Below are 16,960 nucleotides of genomic sequence, written 5' to 3' on the forward strand. Positions count from 1 at the left end.
GATGCACCACTATTATTTAGAGTTTACCACCCCCCCCCCCAAATCATACATGCTGAAAAAGCATTGTGAAATGATTTGCTTTCTACAGCTGGGTTCAAGAATTAAATGTTGGTTTTAGATTTCCACTATTTTACTTATTAACCCTGGAAGTATTTCTACTGAAAGTCAGATAATTAAGAGATTGGTTTCTGTGCTCTGGAATTGTGGCCGTGCTGGAGAGCCGCCCGTGGGGGGCAACTGGTGACCTCGGTAGGGCGTGAAGGACGGACCGGAATACCCCCCTTCCCATGAGGTTTTAGTCGCCCCCACACCCCTGGCTCATACCTGCTGTCCACAAGGCTCCCATGTGGCCACCATCTTTCTTTCCAGAGAGGAGAGGGCGAATGGGGCAACACCCTTTGCCCTCCGGGCAGACATGATGACCTGGATTAACACATAGTCTGTTCACTTTTTTGCTCCAAGCTTAACTCTGATTTTCAGGGAGAAACGTTGGGTGATTTACTTCCCATTGATCACTTTTGTATATATGGAGATGTCACGCGGCCGCGTAAGCGGCTGCGCGGTTTGGAGGGAAAACTCCTAGATCCCGCATACTCGAGCTATGCTTGTAGAGGCTTCTGGTCACCGGGGTTCCATCTGGGGGAGGCAGGATGCGGCACCTACTCCATCTGGGACTTCCTGGTGATCTCGGCTCTTTTTGGAACCTGGTTTCTTCTCCGGGAGCTGTGGAGCCAGCCCTCCACGTGGACTTCTCTGCGGCTGTGTCTCTTGGTTGTCTTTCTAGGCATGCAGGTTGATTATACTTTTCATGCTCCTGTGCTGGCAAGTGTGTCCATATGCTTGAATCCTCCCCAGTGTAACATGGACAGAAGAAGGGTCCATGGTGAAAGTCTACTCGCCTCTCTGCTCTTATACTCAAAAAGGATCTACAAGAGCTACAGAGGAGTGCAGACCCACAGAGAGGAAGAAATTGTTTTTCTGACATGTCCTTCCTGAAATGAGTCAATTTGAGTGTGAAATCAAACAACTGAGTTGAGCCATTGACAAGCTTAGGTTTGGTTTTAACAGGGGGTAATTGTTTACACAAACTAGTATTGATCCTACACAAATTTCCTCCTGCCTAAAAATATTCTATTAGGTTTTGCAGACCATGATGGATGCCAGTCCTTCTGAAATCACAATGAACAAATGTTATATCTGCACCCTATGATTCTTTCCAAGGGTAAAAAAAAAAGGCGCAACGGAATGTTTCCACTACTATAAGGAAGAAGGAATCCCTATGTAATAACCGTACTCTTTAATGAAAAGTTTTCCCAAATGTCTTTTGAAAATCTTGTTTTATATTTTTCTGGTCAGATAGAACTCAGATGCACATGCCTTACCTACATTGAAAGCAGGAAAGTGAGTGTCTTTGCTTTTACAGAGGAAGAGGCTCTGTGAACAGAGGAAATAGGGAGTCAGAATATTAAATAATTCAACAAAAACCTTTCTATGGAATTCCACAGCTCCTATTCCCTTTTATAGTACATCATTACCTGATACATCAGCGATTACTTCATTATATGTAATAGCATGCAATCTTTGTTAGGGAAGAACAATTGTATAGAATGAATAAAAAAGAAACATGTCACTGTTGTTACCAATACCTCCAATAACAAAACAACAAATAATTCATTTCAATTTGTAAGTAGTTGCTTTTACAACTCTTTAGTAACCAATAACTCCCTGGTAAAATTCTGACCGGTAACTTTAAGGGCTACCAATTGTGAAAAACCAAAACAAAGCAAACTGCTCTACCTAAGACTTACTCAGGGTTAAGATGAGGTGCAGCCCATGAAAGCAGGCAATTCAAGAACTAGTAGGAGCCAAGACCTGAACTGGCCCCAGGAAGACTGGGTAGGAACGTATGTCATATGGAATTCTTCTGGTTACAAGAAACATAAAAAACTCAAGTTAGTTTATATGGAAAGGAGAATTTATCCTTCCAATAATCAGAGATCTCATGGTAAGGAATTGCTAGACTAACCAATGACATCTGTTACAAATGGTTGCTGTGAAATCAAGCACATTCCAACTTTGAAATGAGACAGCCCGTGCCGAGTCTCAGACCACACCTGGCACTGCAAAAACCCTGCAAATGGACGAACAGAGCCTAGGTCTGAATATTTGTCAAATGATTTCTTTGCCTGCAGGCTCGTATAGAGATTTTTATCATAACCTATAATTCTAAAACATGGGCAGAGAGTAATCTATTGCATTCACAGTATCTGGGCTGCTTCTTTGCAGAGGCACTAGTTCAGTCATTTCCAAACCACAGAATTTATGTACTCCGAGTTATTCTAGTAAAATAAGACTGCACATGTCCTACCAAGGCTTATGTCTGAACCTCCTATTTTATTGGTATCTGAACCATATCTCTACTTTTTTGCGTGTTGATTTTTGGCCATACCCAGCAGTGTTCAGAGCTTACTCCTGGCTCTGTGCTCGGGGATCACTCCTGGTAGGTTTCTGGGGACCATGTGGGGTGGCTAGGACTGACCTTGTGTCAATCATATACAAGGCGAATGCCCTAAGTGCTGTACTATCCACTCCAGCCCCGATATTCCTACTTTTTTAAAAAACAGGAACCACATGAATTTTATTAGTACACTTATAAAAGAGATACCTTATATCATGTGAGGCTACAATGAAAAAATAAGCATTATCCTGCAAGAAGGTCATACAGGCAGACACTTGATATAACATCACGACCTGTGAAATGTGAGAAATAAATTTGTTTTGTATTCGCTTGACATTTCTATCTCTTCCTTTAGATCTAGACTTCATTGATCCAATTTTGAAAGTTGTACCAAATTTTATTCAAAGTCTTAAAGCTGAGACATGGTTATTTTTCTTCAAGGTGAGAACTATAACGGTTTAAAATGAGTCTTTTTATTGTTGTATGTTTGTTTCTGGGCCACACCCACCAGCGCTCAGGGCTTACTCCTGGCTCTGCACTCAGAGTTCACTCTAGGTAGGGCTCTGGGGACTATATATGATGCTGGGGATCAAACTCAGGTTAGTCACATGCAAGGCAAGTGCCCTACCTCCTGTATTCTGGCCCCATTAAATGAGTCATGATCCAGATGGCCTGGAGTAACAATTTGTGTTGTTAAGGTTCTATGACTGGGGCATGGTGCAGTTTGGTTCAGTAACTGCTTCTAAGTCTGATCTTTGGCCTTGGACTTATTTGGACAAATTACTCTTCAGCCTGTTGATCTGGGTCCATTCTATGAGACATTTTGAGAGTCTAAGTTAGGGATCAGCAAACTAACAGATTGTGAGCCATATATGGCCAGCCACCTGTTTTTGTAAATAGTCTTCCTGGGTCATAGCCATGTTCATTTACTTATAGATTTCCTGTGGCTGCTTTTGAGTTACAACAGAACCATTAAGCTCTTGTGATGCAGATCTGGGAATCCCCAAAGGCTGAAATGCTTACCATGAGCGCTTTTACAGGAGTTTCCCAACTAAGGGAAAAAGTGAGAAGCAAAGGGCCTCTAAGAAAGATAGATGTGCAGACTCATGTTAGTAACTACCAAACAAGAGCAATGTATAATAGGGATGAGCAAGAATGTTTTGGTACCAGCCACAGTGGATAGAACCAGGCTTCAGTGGGTCTCTATTCAGCCCTTGATATATATAGGTACTCACAGGGAGCAAAAGCCAGACCTTGTCTCCATGGAATGGTGTATTTCACCTCACAAGTGTTTGTATTCCCAAATGGGAACTAGGGGGTGTTATTCTAAACCATGTCATGTCACTGCTCTCGTTAGGGGTATTTGCAATCTGACATGCTCATCCATCAGGGCTGTTCTATGGAGTCTTGGCCAAGCCATAAACTCCTTGCCACAGACCGCCTCCTGGTTTTCAAGCAGAAGTCCAAGAAAGATCAAAACAAAAACTTACTGTACAATTTAGGTTTTCTTGGTAATCCTAAGGCTGACAAGTCTTTATAACTGATTTCTGTGGAAATCCTTAGCTGGCAGAGTTAGTTGCTAAACATTTTGATTTTACACTTTACAAATAAAATTAAAAGTCATACAAAGATAGTTGGAAACGATCACTCTGGTTAAGAGCTGCATGCTGAAAATAGGTAAAAGAATGAACAAGGTAAGGTAAAGGTAAGGTAAAGGTAAAGGCCCTCCCGTTGATCGTCGATTTGCTCGAGCGGGCCCAGTAACGTCTCCATTGGAGACTTTGTTGTTACTGTGTCTGGCATATCGAATACTCTTGGTAGCTTGCCGGGCTCTCCGAGAATGAACAAGGTAACCTATCAGTATCTGTGCTGCATATCACAATGCCTAAAAGGAGAGAGAGAGAGAGAGAGAGAGAGAGAGAGAGAGAGAGAGAGAGAGAGAGAGAACCTGCCATAGACAGGAGACAGGGAGGGGGGTGACGGGGGAGGGATGGGGGAATGATGGGAGGGATATTTGGGACATTGCTCGTGGGAAATGTACATTGGTGGAGGGATGGGTGCTGGAACATTGTATGACTGGAATCTGATCATGAACAGCTCTGTAACTGTGTATTTCACAATTGAAAAAAAGTCATGGAAGATCCTGACAATGAAGCACTCATTTATCAATCACATTATACACTTCATGCATATCATCTTGGTTAATTTTCATGAGAAGGAGATTATAAGGAGGTTGCTGTCACTCTATTATCTTTTTATAAGAGATGAGGTAGGTGGGCCCAGCACAGTATTTCTCAAACACAGAACTGGTGAAAACAAAAATGTCTGGTTTTTGTTGCTTAGATATTACTATTTAGCCAGTCTGGGGTGGGACCTGAAATTCGACATTTCTAATAAGATGTCGGTTGGTGCCATTGTCCAGGATTACACTGGGAGTTCGCCCACTGGACTGTTAAGGGAACAGCAAAGCCTTTCATTCTTTGTGATAGGGTCAGCTTTCAAACCCAGGTTTGAATGTATAATTATGTTTTCTATTGAGCTTTTCATTTTGTTTTGTTTTTGTTTGGGGTCACATAGCTTAGAAGCTATTCCTGATTCTGCACTTGTTGGTCACTCCTGGTGCTGCTGTGTAGGCAGGTGGCTAAGGGCAGGAGGACTCTTTGGGGGCAGGCATTAAACCTGGGCCTCGAACCTGGTTCCTCCTCATGGAAAGCAAGGACTCAGACCTTAGATCTAGCTTCAGCTTCTCTTTGAATCATGTTTGAGAAACTGACTCTCAGGACTTTAGAAGGGATACCACACAATCTGGCTTTTATAGCTTCAGCTGTATGTAGTATGTTTTATCTTTCTATACAGAATGAACACTCTGAGAAGGTATGGTCTCTGTCCTAACATCCTAATGCGTTGTGTCAGAGTGTGCAATATTCAGTTTTCTGCAGTGTGTTGCAAATCTGGAGTGCATGGCTGCATGTAAAGAATGTGGGCACTTTACCCACATTCAATTTTATTTATGAAATTGCATTTAAATTTGGGCATTATGCATAAGGATTGCTAGTTACTCCGTGACATGGCTCAAGTTCTTAAATTGTTTTCTTATAGATCAAGTGGGAATGAAAATACTTCTATAAGGAGTCTGTGAGTTTTAATGTAAACCACTCAGTTGCACTTTATATTACGGAGAGGTTTAGAACATTCTAATTATAAGTGGTTGTTCAGATCTATAACCTATAATTCTTTAACAACTATATAAATATTAATAATTATTGTATTCATACGCATTGATATATAGTGTAATGCTAGATTACAAATTCTGTATTATGATGTTAATCACTTAATCACTTAATCACTTAATCCCCGTTATTCATCGATTTATTCGAGTGGGTGCCAGTAACGTCTCCATTCATCCCGGTTGCGTGCTAGCGTAGCCCAATGGTATCTGTTCATTCTAGGAACATGCAGAGCCTCAAACCGATCATTTAGGGTCTTGACGAAGAAGTCTGACCATCTTGTAGGTGGGCGTCCATGTGATCTTTTGATGTCCCGTGGAATCCAATCAGTAATGGCTCTAGTCCAGCGGTTGTCTGTAAACCTCATTACATGTCCAGCCCATCTGATTTTTGATGTCTTGGCAAATGAGACAGCGTCCCTGATTCTTGAGCGTTGACGAAGATCAGAACTCCGGATTCTATCTCTCATTTGAGTGAATCGTGATATTCCAAGCATAGTTCTTTCGATTCCTCTTTGAGAGACCCGAATAGCATTCTCATCCCGTTTTCGTAGGGTCCAGGTCTCTGAGGCATATGTTAATGCAGGAAGAACAGTGGAATCAAAGAGATGTGCTCGTAGTTGGAGGTTCTTTGTCCTTTTAGTTATTTCTTCAATGCTCTTGAAGGCATTCCAAGCCGCTCTTTTCCTCCTGCGCAACTCAGGTGCCAGGTCATTCATCATGTTGATTTCTTGACCTAGGTATATATAACTGTTGCATTCGGAGATGGTGGTTCTGTTAAGAGCGAATGGAGCATCAGGAACAAGGCTGTTTCTCATAAACATTGTCTTCGTAAGATTCAGCTGTAGTCCGACCTTTCCACACTCACGGTCAAAGTCGGCCAGTATTTGTGCTGCTTGGCTGATATTTGATGTTAAAACAATGTCATCAGCAAAGCGGAGGTGGTGTAGTTGCCGACCATCTATCTTCACTCCCATGTTTTCCCATTCCAGTCGTTGCATGATGTTCTCGAGGGTGGCACTGAAGAGTTTTGGTGAAATGGTATCACCCTGCCGAACCCCTCTCTTGATATGGATGATTACTTCTTTGTAGAATGGTGAGATTTTGGTAGTGAATCCGCAATAGAGCTCACGAAGGATCCTGATGTATTGAGTTTGTACGCCCTGATTGGCTAGGGCTTCCATGACCACTTCCGTCTCAACAGAATCAAAGGCCTTCTTTAAATCAATGAACGTTAGACAGAGCGGCATCTTGAACTCCCGAGATAACCTCAATGAGCTTGGTTATTGTGTGGATATGGTCGATGGTACTGAATCCTTTTCGGAATCCAGCTTGTTCACATGGTTGTCCTTCATCTAGTGTTCTGCTAATCCTATTCAGGATGACTCGAGTGAATAGTTTGTAGATGACAGACAATAGGCAGATTGGGCGATAGTTGCCAATGTCGTGGATGTCTCCTTTCTTGTATAGTAGTACAGTCCTGCTGGTTTTCCATTGGGATGGAACCTTGCATTCAGACAGGTAGCATGTGAAGAGTCGAGCCCATGTATTGATGAGTACTGATGGTAAGTTCTTCAGGTGTTCAGGTCTGATCTTGTCTGGGCTAGGTGCTCTTTGTTTCTTTACCGATGAGATGGCATGTTGGATTTCAGAAGGGAGAACATTGGGAATGACATATCCATCATGGGGTATGTGGTATGTGGTATGTGGGCAAGTGGACGTGGCTATTAAAGAGATCTGAGTAGAAGTCATGAATAATCTTCTCCATTGCCCTTCTGGAAGATGTGATAGATCCATCATGATGTCGGAGGGCAGTCATCTTGGTTTTGTAGTTGGTGAAGGACAGGCGGGCATTACGAATGCTTTTCCCAGCTTCTGCTGCATCTACCAGTACTGCTGTTCTCCTGTTTTTGAGGTCATCCTTGATGGCTTCTCTGCACTGTTTTGCCAGTTCGGATGTTCGCTTGCGGTTGCCTGAGGCATGTGCCAAGCCACATTGGCGAATAAGTTCAAGAGTGTTCGAAGAAAGGTGGTTTTTTTGTGGTTATCTCTCTCTCTTGGCATTCCTTGCACAATCATGGAGGTGCTGAATCATTCGATCATATTCCTCATCAATGTTGTTAATGACGGCATCTTCCCATGTTGCCGCAACAGAGCCAAAGAGCTCCCAGTTGGTGGTTGTTCTGGGAGTCCTCTTCTTAAACCTTGCATTCTTTTCTCCTCATTCTGTGAGGTAGAATTTTGCACGAAGAAGATGGTGGTCTGATCCCATTTGGAATTTTGGGACAACAACAACATCGGTTAGGCAAAACCACCGATTGAATATGATGTGGTCTATTTCATTGTGGAACCGTCCATCGGGAGACTCCCATGTCCAACGTTTAGATTCAGCCTTTTGGAACTGTGAGTTACCATGGAAGGTTTTGGTTGACATGATGAACTCAGACAGTCTGTCATCCTGTTCGTTCCATTCCAGGCCATGGGTCCCGATGTGAAGTTCATCGACTGATCTTCTTGGTCCTATCTTGGCATTAAAATCACCGACAATGATCTTGTAGAAGGTGTGATCTTCTTTATAGAACTTCTCCAGCTCCATGTAGAATTTCTCAGTTTCTCTTTCACCATAACTGGATGTTGGTGCATAGACAACAAAGATAGAAACTGCCAGTAGTGAGCCACATTTATTCAAGTGTAATCGTCCAATTCGGGTTGTTAGGCATTCGAATGAATCAATGCTCGTGACTAACTTTGTGTTGACAAGGATACCGACACCACCGACGCCTCTTTTATCACATGTTCCAAGGAACAGTTCTTCTCCAGTGTTGAAAACGGCATGATGTGATTGATGTCTTCTCGTTTCGGTCAGATCAATGATGTCGCACTTGATCTTTCGTGCTTGTACCATAAGGTCTTCAATGGATGCAGCAGATGCCAGCGTACGAGCATTAAAAATACAGACAATCATTTTTGTTTTTCTGCGTTTTGGCAGCCTATTTCTGCCTTGGTATTTTATCAGCCTCTCCTTCCATATCCTTCTCGACTCTGCATATTCAGGGTTAGGGAAATGAGATCCATTTATTACTGGATTTGGCATATCAATTTGGTTTATTTGGCATAGACCACGGATAGCTTGCCAGGCTCTGCCGTGCGGGTTGGATATTTAAGGTACCCTGAAAACTTAGAGAAAAGTAAATAAATAGTCCCGGGAGCTTGTTGTGATAATCTCTGGATCCTGGCCGTTGTTGGGGTTACACGGCAGTTGGAGGGTGTAACTGTCTAGCTACTGACAGGTCCAGTCCCAATCAGTGCAGGCTTGGAGATCTCAGCCCCGGGTCCCACACACCTGGGTTCCTCTGCCAGTTCTGTTATGCCTGAGGCTTATCTAAGTGTGTGGAGAGTGGCCCCAGTAAAGCCTTGGCTTATGATGTTAAAATTGTTATTTAGGGGAAGGAGAGATAGTGCAGCTGGTAAGCACTTGCCTTGCATGCATTGCGGCAGGGGTTAGATTCCTGGCACTCTACACATAATCGAGTGTAAAAATAAATAAATCAATATAGAGCTCTGCCAGCAATGTTTCCTGCATGCAGAGCAAGGAGTAAACCCTGAGCACCACTGGTGTGGACCCTAATTTTTAAATTGTTACTTACACATATTGTTATGCATAAATATTTTTATTTGTTATTGGTATTGTTAATTATTTGTGACATAGACCATATACGATATGTCACTGTCACTGTCACTGTCCTCCCATTATTCATCGATTTCCTCGAGTGGGCCCAGTAACATTGTGAGACTTGTTACTGTGTTTGGCATGTAGAATATGTCACGGGGAGCTTGCCAGGCTTTGCTGTGCAGGTGAGATACTCTTGGTGGCTTGTTGGGTTCTCCGAGAGGGGCAGAGGAATTGAACTTCGGTGGGTCATGTCAGCCACATGCAAGGCAAACACCCTACCCGCTGTGCTATTGCTCGAGCCCATACAATATGTAATTGTAATATTTACTTATAAATTGTTAATTTTGGAAAAGGTGTTGACAAAGCATATCTATTAAGCCAGTGTTTCATCCGAGGAAGCTCAAAGTAGCTCTGAAAATATTAGTTACTGCAGGTTACCTCAGGGAGGGATGGAGTGAACAATGATCTGTGCTCATTTGCCCTTGTTCCTTTGCTCAGAATGTTTTCTTTCTTTCTTTCTTTCTTTCTTTCTTTCTTTCTTTCTTTCTTTCTTTCTTTCTTTCTTTCTCTCTCTCTCTCTCTCTCTTTCTTTCTTTCTTTCTTTCTTTCTTGGCTTTTTGAGTCACACCTGGTGATGCACAGGGGTTATTCCTGGCTTTGCACTCACTAATAACTCCTGGTGGTGCTCGGGGGACCATGGGATTCTGGGAATTGAACCGGGTGGGCTGCATGCAAAGCACATGTCCTACCCGCTGTACTATTGCTTCAGCTCCAGAATGTTTTCTTTCTAATTTCTGGAATAAAGTTTCACTCTTTGCCTGTCTTATTGTGCAGTTTCTCCCCTACTACCCAAACCATACCCATTTCATTTCTCTGAATAATCACCATTTGGGTAAGTGATAAAACCAGTGATACTCAATCACCAGTGTGCAAACATTTCTTATGTTTTCCTTTGTTGAAAAAATTATTGCCACTTACACTAGACAGCATTTTCATTTTATAATATTACATATGAAGACAAATGCACAGGAGCTAGGAGGTACAGTAGTGAAGGCACGTGCATAATATGTGACTGATCAGGGTTTAATCCCTGGCACCACGTTGTCCTGAAGCCTTGCTGGTTGCAGTCCTGGAGACTCTGAGCACTGTCAGGATGGCCCAGGAAATCTCAGGCAATACAGGGCCAAATGCAGAGGGGCTGCATTAAAAAAATTCTGCCTTAGCTATTTGTGAAATATTTGTGCAATTTTCACCCATCATTTTGTGTAAAAAAGTTTGAAAACCAGTGTAGACAAATCTGTACTCTTGTCTATTTTTTTCTTTGAATAATACAGTCTCTTCAGCCAGACTTTGCTCTTGTAGAGAGCAATTTTTCATGTTTGACTTATTTTGTTACTGCCACCTTACTTGCTAAATACTTGCATGGTGATTTTTTAAAAAAGTATTTGAAAAGAAGCAGGGTTTGAGTTGTGACACAAAACATGTTAAGTCCTGGCAGACTCATAACTAGTTCTATTTCACAAAATCGTGTGATATATTTCCCACTGCAAGTACAAAGTTTTCTTAGGTTCTATTGCTCCACAGGTCAGGGAGAGAAATGATTCTATTCTACTGCCTACAGCAACAGCACAATTTGGCACAGACTGAAGGTCGATCATATAAACATTTCTTAACGAGGTTCTTAAAAGGGGTGGTAATCCTAAACTCCCCACTCCTTTAGCAGAGTTATGTTTTAACACTAGACTAAATTGAAATGTCTTATGAATTTAGGAACTGAATATTGAATGGTATAAAATTGGGCATTAGGGACATGCTCTACAAAGCACAATGAATTATAAAACTATCCTTAGGTACATTTTAAAGTTTAATCCCAATGCATGACTCTATCTAGAGACTGACTGAAATCGTGATGTTGAGACAGGACACTGGAACACCTGGGGGTAATGACTATGTGTTCCAGAAAGGAAATCAACAATTCTCTCTGGATTGAGGTGGTGACACAATTCTGACTTGCTTGAATCAGAGTCTGCTGACCAATCTTGATTTCTTTGCTAATAGTTGCAAAGCAACTGTTAATAAAAAGCCTCTGATTCAGTAAGCCTGATGGAACATGTACTTCTGCATTTCTAATATCTCAGGAAATGTTGAATTTCTTTGTCCACTTTGAACAGCAAGCATCTAGAGATGGTAGATTAGCCAATGAATGACCTCATATCCCTAGTTCCACCCTGAGTGATATACACCATTGGAAAGAGGTTAGAAACCAGTCCCTTTCAGAAATGAAGACCTGGAAAGGAATTCAGTAGGATTTACAACAAATAGCCTACCAAACTTCTCCCATCAAAAGGTGTGAGATTCATTAACCTGTGAAACACACTTTCATTTCTAAATCTATAAAGCAATGACTCTAGACATGTTACTCTTCTAGAAATGGAAAGTGAATGGACAGCAGATCATCCAGTTTTGGAGTCAGCCACCCACTCAAAAGCTGTGACTATGGAAATCTCATGGTTTCACTAGATCTTACTTTTCAGAGTTGGAAAATAAGGTTGATACACTCAGGGCTGTTCTGAATCCTGAAGAATGGAGACATGCAATGTGCTTCATTCTAAGCATGGTATGTACTAGTCAATAGATTATAGGTTTTAAAAAAAATTGACCCACACCCAGCAGGGGTCAGGGCTTCTGTGTATGTGGGTAGCTTCCAGTGGAGCTCAGAGATTGAACCCAGGGCTCCTGCATGCAAAGCATGTGCCTGTCCTACTGAGCCCTGATAGTTTTTGTTTGAAAATTTATTTAATTAGAAATTTATTTATTTATTTTGCTCTCACACCTGGCAATGTTCAAGGTCAGTAATCAATCCTGGAGGTGCTCAGAGGACCATATGTGGTGCCAGAGATCGACTCAGAGTTGGTTACATGCAAGGCGAGTGCTTAATGTCCTGTGTTATCTCTCCAGTCCCTGAGGTTTTTGGTTTTTAATTGAGAAATCTATCAGTTCAAATTTGTCAAGTATGTGCTCTGGAAACACTAATGAAGTATTTCTAAAAAAAAGAGTGAAAGAGAAGGAGGAGAACAAAGAGAAGAGATTATGCTTCTCAAGTGAATTCCAAAATATACCTGGAAAAGCAAGCACATATGCACATGGAATGATTTAATATTTCCACACTAACATGCCAAGATGTTTGCAAGTGGAGTTATATAGACGCAGAAGACATTTGGAAAAAGCAAATGTTTAAAATGATATCACAGGAGACAGGAAAGCTGACAGAGCTCCTGGACAAAGTCAAAGCTGTATAAACTGAAAAAAAGATTTCATTTTCTTGCAGGATATTGATAAGAGTTGTTGTCATATGGAAACTATTTTTTAGAAACACCTGAAAGGAACAATTTGGAGGCTTAATTTTCTTTTTCTCCACACAGATTTAGCACACAGAAAAATATAGGTTGTATCTGAGATGAGAATTAGACTAATCCCTAGAGATAAATTCCTATAATTCTCACATCATTCCTGGTCATAATTACCACTTTGGTCAGAAACCAGCATACGTAAAAAATCCAAAGAAATGTTTGTAAAACTCTTGATAGCCCAAGATTCTGCTGAAACCATGTCCCTAAAGGCAAAATCATGGCCCTAACAGAAGTGGGCTACCCAGCACTGATAAATTAAACTAGACAAAATATCCTAATTCTTTCACATTCTGCTTTAAAGGAAGGAACAAGAAGATGCTCAACCCCACCCAACTTGTTCCTGCTTCTTTTTTACCTTTAGTTGCTTGAAGACTAGAACTTAAGCCCCGTTACAAGTTATTTTGTAGGAGGAAGTACACAGGAAGCACATCATCTATTTATCTAGAGACCTCCTCAAGGCTCCCACCCATCTCCAGTTATTGATTGATTGATTGATTGATTGATTGTTTGGGGGCCACACCTGGTGGTGCTCAGGCATTTCTCCTGGTATTCTCCTGGTATTGAGGGATCAAGCCTGCTGGTGTTGGAAAGACCATACGCAGTACTGGGGTTTGAAGCAGAGTTTCCTGCATGAAAGGCAAACACCCCAAATGCTGTACTGTGTTTCCAGAACCACATTTTGGTTTTGTTTTTAAAAGTGTACAAGGTGGAAGTTTTATGCCCCTCCTTCTGCCTTATAAAATATTCCTGAAACGAAGGGATGGAAGGTAGATTTGAGCATTGTTCCTGCTTTTACTGCATTCTAGACTGAAATGAAGGTCCTGCCCTTCTTGTGAAAGCCTATGTGACACTTTGACTTCTGACACAGCAGACACTTGACCCTCATTTGGTGTCACTGTTTTCTGATGTCATTACTATTTTTTTTATATAAAGACACATATCTCCTCAAATCATAACAGAAGAGCATTATACTGATCACGATCACGATCACGACCATCCTGTTATTCGTCGATTGCCTCGAGCAGGCCCCAGTAATGTCTCCTTCGTCCTAGCCCTGAGATTTTTAAAAAAGTGCCATATTCAAGGCTCTTTCAGAGTTAGGAGAATGAGAACCTTCATTGTTACTGGTATTTGGCATATTCGGTATGTCATGGGGAGTTTGCCAGACTCTGCCGTGTGGGCAGGTTACATTCGGTAGCTTGCCAGTTTGTCCAAAGTAGGAATAAGATTATAAGATGTCGCGCAGCCGTGAATGCGGCCGCGTGCTTCCTGGAGGTGGGTTTTATAGTCTCTGAGTCTTGGCCGTTTATGGGATTACACGGCGCCAGGGGGCCAGTTGGTGGGTGTGACCCCCACCTACTGGAATTTGGAGGATCTGGGTGGAGGATGCTCAGCCCCGATCTGAGTAGGCTTGGAGATCTCAGCCCCGGGACCCGCGTGCCTTTGTTCCCCTGCCAGTACCTCCATGTGTGCGGAGAGTGGTCTCAGCATGGTGGTGGCTGGTTCTGGAGGTCTTCGGCTGCTGGAGCCCTGGTCGGGGCGGAGAGGAAAACTCAACCCGCTCCCCTCCAAGGGGCCGCGGCGAGGACAGCCAGGTGCAGGGGCAGGAGACTTTGCGCTGTTTTCTTCCGGGAGCTGGGTTTTATAGTCTCTGAGTCTTGGCCGTTGATGGGATTACATACTATCAATGTTCAGTAAATGCAGCTCAATAAATTAAGTTGTAATTTTATACTCACAAGTTTATTCTCTAGGATTTATGCATGAAGCCATCAACAAAAAGGAAAGTCAGGCTAGAGAGATGGCTCAGCAGGTAAAGTGCTTGCTTTGCATGTGGCTGACCCAGGTTCAATTCCCACACCATGCATGCTGCCTCGGGCTGGCCAGGGTCACCCTTGAATGCAAGCACCCATCCCCCCAAAAACAAACAGAAACTTAGTGTGAAGAGGATGAAAACGATTAAAAAAAGAAAAAAAATACACTCAGCTCCAGGTCATAGACATGCTTAACTGTCAGCCAGGGAAGAAGGGGCAACACTACTGGGTATGACAACTTTTAAGCACAACATTCTCATTTGCCTGGATTTTCTCTGGGATCTCTGCTGCCTTTCTGTCAGAAAGTCAGATGGGAACTTCCATCTGGAAGAGACACCACCCCTGGCTGACAGTTAAGTTGAGAGTTGGCCAGTGACGCCAAGGAATTGATTTTACCATTTAATTTAGTTTCAATTAATTTAAATTTAAGTTACCACATCTGGTTGATGGCTGTTCCATTGGACAGCACATTTCTTGACTATAAAATAAGAATAATAAACAGCATGATAACTCTAGCTAGCAATGTTACATGGAAACCTTGTTAAGAAAATAAACTCTAAGAACTCTCATCATAAGGAATTCCTCCTCCCCTTTTTTCTTTTCATTTTAATTGTGTAGATACAATTAATTAACAATTGTACCTATACAATTATTAGCTAAGTCTATTGTAATCATTTAACATTCTACATATATCAAACTATCATTCTGTATGCCTTTAACAGTGATGCATACCATTTATTTCTCAATAAAGCTGGAAAAATCAAGAGAAATAAGTGTAGTCTGTTTATCATATAAAATTGTGGTGAGGACTAAATGAAATGATGAAAATGAAAATTAATATTTAATAGTCTGGTTTAAAAACTGACTCCCTCATCTGTTATCTCTGTGAATTTTAGTAAATTTCTTTAATCTCTTGAAGTCCTATGATGACTACATTTCACAAATGTTCAAGTATATGTATACTGTATATATTATGTAGTACAGTGCACTTGATCACCTGATCACATAACATCCCGTTAATCATCGATTTGCTCAAGCAGGCACCAGTAATGTCTCCATTCATCCCTGTCATGTGCTAGTGTAGCCCAATGGAATCTACTTGTTCTAGGAATACAAAGAGCCTCAAACCGATTGTTTAGGGTCTTGATGAAGAAGTCTGACCATCTCGTAGGTGGGCGGCCACATGTCCTTTGACGTCACGTGGAATCCAGTTGGTAATGCAGTGGTAGTCCAGTGGTCGTCTCCAAATCTCATGATGTGTCCAGGCCTTGCCAAATGCCTTGCCAAATGAGACAGCATCCCTGATTCTTGATCATCAACGGAGGTCAGAACTCAGGATTCTTTCTTTCACTTGAGTGAAGCATGATACTCCAAGCAGAGCTCTTTTGATTCCCCTTTGGGAGACATGAATAGAGTTCTGATCCTGTTTTCGTAGGGCCCAGGTCTCTGAGGCATATGTTAATGCAGGAAGAACAGTAGAATCAAAGAGATGTGCCAGAGCCAGAGGTTCTTTGTCCTCTTAACTATTTCTTCTACACTCTTGAAGATGTTCCAAGCCACTCTCTTTTTCCTGTGCAATTCAGGTGCCAGGTCATTTGTCATGTTGACTTCTTGACCAAGGTACACATAACTGTTGCATTCGGCGATGTTTGTTCTGTTGAGAGCGAATGGAACGTCAAGGATGAGACCATTTCTCATAAACATTATCTTTATGAGATTCAGCTGTAGTATGACCTTTCCACACTCACAGTCGAAGTCAGCCAGCATTTGTGCCGCTTGGCTAATGTTTGGTGTTATTAGAACGATGTCATCAGCAAAACAGAGGTGGTATAGTTGTCGACCGTTTATCTTCTTTCCCATTCCTTTCCATTTCAGTTGTCACATGACGTTCTCGAGGGTGGCACTGAAGAGTTTTGGTGAAATGGTATCACCCTGCCAAACCTCTCTCTTGACATGGATGATCACTTCCTTGTAGAATGGTGAGATCCTGTTAGTGAATCCATAGTACAGCTCAAGGAAGATCCTGATGTATAACAGGAATTGATATGGACCCTGATTGCTCCCCTAAACTATACCTTCTCTGAAAATAACTGCTTGGACCTCTTTCCTTTAAGTGCCCCCATCAACACTTTAGAATGAAAAGAAAGAGGTGCTTCTGTAACCAACTATCAACCATCCCCCCCTCTAAGTTTTCTACAGGTTATTGGAAATGACAACATAGACTAAGATTGCTCATGCACAAGCATTTGAGAATTTTCTTAAGAGAGGCTCCAAGATCCCTCCTGCAATATTTCTAAGAATATTTATATACGTGGGCTGGAGCGATAGCACAGCGGTAGGGCGTTTGCCTTGCACGCAGCCAACATGGCTGACCCGAGTTCG

The sequence above is a fragment of the Sorex fumeus genome, unplaced genomic scaffold, assembly GCF_029834395.1.
Source record: "Sorex fumeus unplaced genomic scaffold, SorFum_2.1 ptg000002l, whole genome shotgun sequence".
Classification (NCBI taxonomy): domain Eukaryota; kingdom Metazoa; phylum Chordata; class Mammalia; order Eulipotyphla; family Soricidae; genus Sorex; species Sorex fumeus.